Below are 7168 nucleotides of genomic sequence, written 5' to 3' on the forward strand. Positions count from 1 at the left end.
CAAAAGGCTGAAAGGGGAGCAGCATAAGTTGGGAGAAGATAAAGTCTAGTACCAGTCCAGACTGAGGGAGCTAAGTGGCACAGTGCTGGGCTTGGAGTCAAGAAGACCCATCTTCCCAAGTTCACATCTGGCCTCAGACTAGCTGTGTGACCCTTGGCAAGTCACTTGACTCTATTTGCCTCGGTTTCCTCATCTATAAAAATGTGAAAAAATAGCCAAAAATGAAAAACAAAATGTGTACCTCCTGATTCTAGAGCGCTCGAATAAATTGTGGCTATATGACCATAATGGAATATTTTTATATAACAAAATATAGTGAATATGAGTGTAGTAAGACTGGATTTAATCTTCCAAACTACAAGTGTACTAGTAAGATGAGGATCCAGAGTGTGGCTGACTACAAATCACCCTCAAGGTCCTAGGGGTACTATATACCCCTGTAGGGCAGTGTAGTTTTACTAATGCTGTCAGATTGAGTCCCTATGCAGTGTCCCTCCTATACTGTTACCAGTGATTAGAACCACAATAACATTTGACCTGTTGATACCTCAATATATAACCAGTTAACATCAATTAGCTTTTACAAAGTGGCATTTACTGAGAAGATAGCAAGAACAGAAGTAGAAACATCTAGGACTAGGTGAATGTTTTCCCTTCTGCCATCTCAGTTCTGGGGAGAGTGGGTTCAAAATCAAAGTGACTGCTAGAAACACTCCTTCCATGACCTTGTTCAATTCGGGGTTCTGCACAGCCAATTGTTTGTATGACATGGTATCCACCCAGTGCCGGGCTGAGTCAAGCAGGTTGTTTCTCAGGATTGGCTTCATCATAGGTTTAGTCCCTGGGCCTCTTCCTAAGTCCTCTGGTAGCAATTTCTACCTTTTGAAACTAAGGGTTACAGCCTAGTAGTACTATCTTCAATGCTTCTTCACCTAAGATCAGGAAGGAATAACAACAGGGGCAGAAAATTCAGGGCCATTTGTTCATATGCCACATATTGGCCAGAGTGGCCCATATTGCCCTAGCCTCAGCTTAGAGGACTTTACCTGGTTCTGGTTCTTTCTGCATAATGAGGTCCTATGGTACCCAATGGTAGATTGTAGCCTTTGAGAGGAAGACCCAGGAACTCTCTTACCACCCAGAACTTAATAGCATTTCTTTTTATTTGTTGCCAAAAGGAAAAAGAGAGATTTGGACTGTTTGTACATTTAGTAGGCACAGTTAGTTCTAGCTCAGCAGACAATTAAAAAGACTTTCTTTACCATGTAGCAAGTGAACTGGAAATAGTCACAGCATACCTGTTTAGGCTCTGAAGTAGAGGACAGGGCCCTCCCTTATACATGCCCAGAAGCAGGCTCCCCAGGCATCTATGTGAGTTTGTATTAGACAAAGCAGATTACACATATTTGAGGTAGTGGACCTCTCTTGACCAGTCTCATTACTTGAAGCATTCAAGAAAAAATAGAGATAGATTTGGATGAACTGATGAAGAGCAAAAAAAAAAAAAAAAAAGAGGATCAGGAAAACAATATTTACAATGATATAAATGAAAACAGCTTTAAAAGGTAGTTGAACTAGCAGGATTTTTGCACATATTGTCTGATATGTCTTTGCTTAATTGTTTTATCTTTTGTTATAAGGGAAAGTTTGGGTGTTGGAGATATGTGACTTATTGGGAAATGACTGGTGTAAAAAAGGCATCGATAATAATTTCATTGATTTATTTATTTTTTTAGCAAAAAAGGGAAGGAGAGAACATTCTCTCTCCCTCTTCCTCTTTGCTAGTTCCTTCCAGTTCAGCTTTGGACATACCTAGTAGAGATACTGACTGTATGCAAAATTGTGTTATAGTCAGTACACCTTAGGCAATTTTGATAAAAAAGAGAATGGCATTGGATTAAATGAGACAGGACAGTCCTCCTTGAGTGTCTGTTCTGAGAGGCTGAGACTTGTGAACAAACTTTAAACAAGCATAGGGAAATCATCACTGGCCAGGAACTAGTAGTGCCTTGGGGAGTAGAGTTCGCTTTTAATTATGCTCCTTCCTTAATCACCTGTCAAAGCTTGGGCAGGGAGTCACAATTACAACAGAGGTCTCATTAACTCAGTTCTCTTCGGAGAGGCTTCCTTTGCTGAGGCAGAGCCTGTAGTACAATCCAGGGGGTGGCTGGAGGCCTGAGGATCAAAGATACAGAGAGACTCACTTTTCAGTGTCTTCCTCAAGTGGTGTCTGCTTCTCTTACTTTGGCACTGACTTATAACCAACCTCTGGGCTAGAAGGCATTGGTTATTTAGGAGCCACTCTGGCAGGGCAACTTAATGGGTTGAGCTGTGGCTTGAGTGTCAGAAAATCTGAGTTTTCATGCCCATTCGATCACAGTCTCTCTCTGGAAGACTTCATTATGGAGGTGAAGTGTGTATGCATGTGCCCCTATGTAAGGCCTACCTTCCCCATTTGTAAAGAAGGGTGAATAATCTCTGCCTCCACGGGTCATTCGAGCTTCCTAAAACACATAATGGGCGATTTCATTGATTTAGTGATAGAAAGCAAAATGCCCTAGCCTTAGCTTAGAGGACTTTACCTGGTTCTGGTTCTTTCTGTATAATGAGGTCCTATGGTACCCAATGGTAGATTGCGGCCTTTGAGACTTGCAGCCTGTTTTGCCAGGAAATCAACATTTGGTAAATCTTTTTCTACTCCCTGTCTCATTTTCCTTACTAAGAACAAAGGGTTGGCCATTGATGTCTAGAGAGATTGTCAGAATGTCACATTAACTCTGTTATGTATCTCCTGTTTCAGCTTACATAAAGTTTCCCAGATCTTCTTATAGGCACCCAGTATGTGAATATCAGTGTAAATAAATATAACTGAAGTATTCAGGATATACTTTCTGTAAAGTCAGTTCTCTAGCTCTGCTCCCCCGGACTCTTGGTTGCCTTCTGTGGTACAATTTGCATGATTTCAAGGATACTGATGGAAGACTTGCCCTGAAATATCTTCTTCACTAACCTGCCTCCAGGTCTGAAATGCCTATCATCCCTTTGGTTAGGATTTGAATTGTAAATTTTCTGGAAATTCTGATGCCATAAGGGGCAAGAAAAGTTTAGAAGGAAAAGTGTTGAGAAAAGTAGAAATGGATATAATACTTATTTTTAGATGCCTTTAAAAAAACAAATTTAAAGACAATTTGTTATTTTAAGAAGATAAAATGTATAATATACAACTATGGTTTGCCTGTAAAACAAAATGTAGTATATTGAATTTAAAAGTGTAGTTTATTCAGAGGAGACAAATTTATTAATTAAATTTATACTTAAAATTCTTTTTGTTACAGATTCGGGTAAAAGCCATGAAACTTTCAAGAAATATTGCATTTCATAATTTATACCAAATTTTTCAACCTGGTCTTATATACATGTGAGTTCTTCAAGGTCCTCCACAACCTAACTTTCCGGTCTCTTCTTCCATTTTTCTTTTATGTCCCAGCCAAGTTGACTTACTTGTTGGTCTTTGAACACATGCTTCATGTCCAACCAAACCTTTGCTCAGAGTGGTTCTTTTTCTACTTGAAATACCTTCTCCCCTCCATTTCTGCCTTTTGAAAGATGACCCATCTCAAATGACTTCTCTTTCTTGAAATTACACATCTAAAAAGCACTATATGGTATAAAACCTTTCTTGGTGTCCACAAACTGTTGGGATTTCTCCCTTCTGGGAACCTCTGTGGAATTTTATTTGTACTTCTCACTTCCAGTACTAATCTTACTCTGCCTTGTATTATAATCATTTATATACTTGTTTTTATATATTGCCATTCTTGAGGGCAGAGACTGGTTTACTTGTTATATCTCCTGTAGCACCCACAACAGTGCTTTGCTTTACTTAGCATTGACCAGACCTTTCCAGGAATGTTATATTCCATTTGGAAACGTTCTAGTGAAACAAAATTATTATTTTTATGGACGTTTTGTCCTTCAGAGTGTCAACAATAATCATTTTTAGAAAAGGAGCTAAGGAAAAAAAAAGGACCTTGTCTTCCTCCCCAGGTTCTTTTTCTTATATGGAACTCTATCTAATCAATCTCATTTTCTGAGCTGTCATTATCAGGAGTTTTAAACTTTCAGATGATTCATTTTAATCCTTTTCTTGACCTTAGAATTGGAACTACTCATGTTGAGACAATTTTCTTTGCCCTATCTTGTGTTAGTTTTGGTTTTTTATTTTTTGACCTGCTGTATTTCCAAACAGAGACCAACTTATTTCACATGCTGCAGATGACTTGAGGAACCAGAAGCAGGTGAGGAAAAGGAATAATCAGAGAATGAGTTTCACAAAGACTTTGACATGTATATTACAGGAGAGGGATGCTAGACAACATTTCAGACTGCATTTTTGTACCAACTGAAGTAACTATTCTGTAACAGACAAAGCTAATTTATTTTTCTACTCATTAAGTGCCTACAGTATTCAAAACACTTTGGAAGGGTTGAGGAGGAGACTAAATCAATATAAAAATATAACAAAGACTAAAAAATATAAATGTAATCTCTCCAAGCTTGACCTAGAGAATAGCTAAAAAATTGAACCTCATTCCTCTCTGCAGAAGTGGGGGACTATAGGTATAGAATATCACACATTCTTTCAGATGTGGTTGCTTTTGGTTTTGCTAACCTGCTTTTTCCCCCTGTCTTTTTTAATCTCTTGCAAGGGATACATTCAGAAATGGAAGTGTTATAAAAAATTATCAAGAAAAATAAGGAAAATTAAAAAGATTTTAAGTTCATTAAAAAACACCTACAAAGCACACTCCCAACTTTTAAGCATTAACTCTTTCTATAATGCATCTAGGCACTAAAATGAGAGCACTGGCACCAGGAAGGAGATCTCTCCTCTCCTCTCCTCTCCTCTCCTCTCCTCTCCTCTCCTCTCCTCTCCTCTCCTCTCCTCTCCTCTCCTCTCCTCTCCTCTCCTCTCCTCTCCTCTCCTCTCCTCTCCTCTCCTCCCCTCCCCTCCCCTCCCCTCTCCTCCCCTCCCCTCCCCTCCCCTCCCCTCCCCTCCCCTCCCCTCCCCTCCCCTCCTCTCCTCTCCTCTCCTCTCCTCTCCTCTCTTCTCCTCTCCCCTGACTTTCTCTCCTCTTTCTCTCTCTATCTCCATTCAGGTGAGCCTAAGTTGGGATCTTAAGACCCTTGGCTACCTTGTTTGCTTTGTGTTTCTTCACCTGAGCATAGGTGATCCAACAATGACCTTGAGATGAACATTTCCAGCCTTGGAAACAACTTTGTGAATTCAAGATATCAGGAAGTCCTTGGTGGAACTCTGTTGGTGCCAAGTCTTGGAGGAGAAGATAAATGCTAAATGGAGAGTGGGGATAATCCCTGGCCTGGCTTGGCAGAAAACATGGACTTTGAGAGAGTTGTTCAGACTGTTGTTCAGCACTGAGGTGAAGGTGAAATGACCATTCAAGCAGTCCAGTTAAAAAATATTTGAAGTCTTAACTTCTGAGGAGGGCATAATTGTAATTATTAGTTTCTGCTTCATGTTTAAATAAGGAGGGAAGGAAATATTAATTAAATACCTATGTGCTTAATAAATATCCTAAACACTTCATAATATTATCTCATTTTGTTTTTACAATGGCTCTGGGAGGTAGGTGTGATTATTACCTGAAGAAACTGAGTCAGACAGAGGTTAAGTGCCTTGACCAGGATCACATAGCTATTAAATGTCTGAGGTCAGCTTTGAACTCAGGTCTTTCTAACTCTAGGCTCAGAACTCTACCTACTGCACCATCTAGGTGCCTCTCAAAATTGTTGTCAGTGTGTACTTGTGAGTCTTTTGTATTTTAAACTTTTTGGGGGGCATTAATGAAATAGATAACCTACAATGTATACCGAGTAACTTTCTACTCCTCTTTTGGGGGACCACCCAAACACCTAAGCTTTAAGTGATCCTCCTTGGGCCTCCAGAAGTGGGGTGTAAAAATTCCAGGAGTCTGAGAAAAAGAGCCTGACCCTTTTTTTTAGGGGCAAGGCTCTCTTATTGTCAAACCCAATCTAACATGCATGGGTCCAGCAATGCTTTTGTGTTGTTACACTTAGACAAAGAGTTACTCATGTCAACTCTTCTTCAAAGCCTCCCCTGATTCACTTCCCCTCAAAAGTCATCTTTTGGTTTTTTTTTGTATTCCTATAGCACTTTGTATTTTTGTGTATTTACCACACTCTGCCTCATATCATATTTACCTGAGTACATATTTAATTTTCCTACTGGATTATTAGCTCCAGAGGGGAAAGAATCACCTCTTGCTCATTTTGCTGTCTTCCATAGTGACCTAGTATCCACAGGGCTTGAAGGGTCAGCATTCAATAAGGCAGTTTGGTGTAGTGGTCAGAAGTACTTGGAGTTAAGAGATCTACTTTTGAATGTTACCTTAGATACTAAACTATATGACTGACCATGGACAAATCATTTAGCTTCTCATAACCTTAGCTTTCCTATCCATAAAACGCATAATAATCATATAACCCAACTCAAAGGTCATTGTAAGGATAGTGCCTCACACACTTAAACGTGAATTATTATTTGTTGACATTCAATTTAATTGGACAAACATTTATTAGTTATTATATCCAAGTTCCTGTGCTGGGTGGTGGGGATACACAGAAGAGAAACAAAACAGCTCCCACCTTCAAGAAACTTAAGTTTCTTATTAATTCTATATAGGAGCTTAAATTCTTATAAACTGAATTGAAGCAAGTTTCAAGTGTGGCTTATTTCATAGTTTTCAATGACTGGCATTTATACAGTCCTTTAAAGTTTTCAATTAAGTCAAATGAGTAGCAGAGCTATGATAGATGAATTTTTACTTTGCCTTGCCTAGATCCAAGCCTCCAGTCTACCTCCATCTCCACACCAAGCCTCTTGGAGGACACTCCCACCCCCTCATCCCATTAGAGTGTAAGCTCCTTGAGGACAGGGACTGCCTTGTTTGCTCTTATTTGTATCTCCAGTTTTTAACCTGGTACATAGTTAATTCTTAATCTCTCTCTCTCTCTCTCTCTCTCTCTCTCTCTCTCTCTCTCTCTCTCTCTCTCTCTCTCTCTCCCTCTCTCTACCTCATCTTTTGAATTTGGAGTCCAAGAGTTTTGTAGCAGCCACAGGTTGGCT

This window comes from Trichosurus vulpecula, chromosome 8 (assembly GCF_011100635.1).
Source record: "Trichosurus vulpecula isolate mTriVul1 chromosome 8, mTriVul1.pri, whole genome shotgun sequence".
NCBI lineage: Eukaryota > Metazoa > Chordata > Mammalia > Diprotodontia > Phalangeridae > Trichosurus > Trichosurus vulpecula.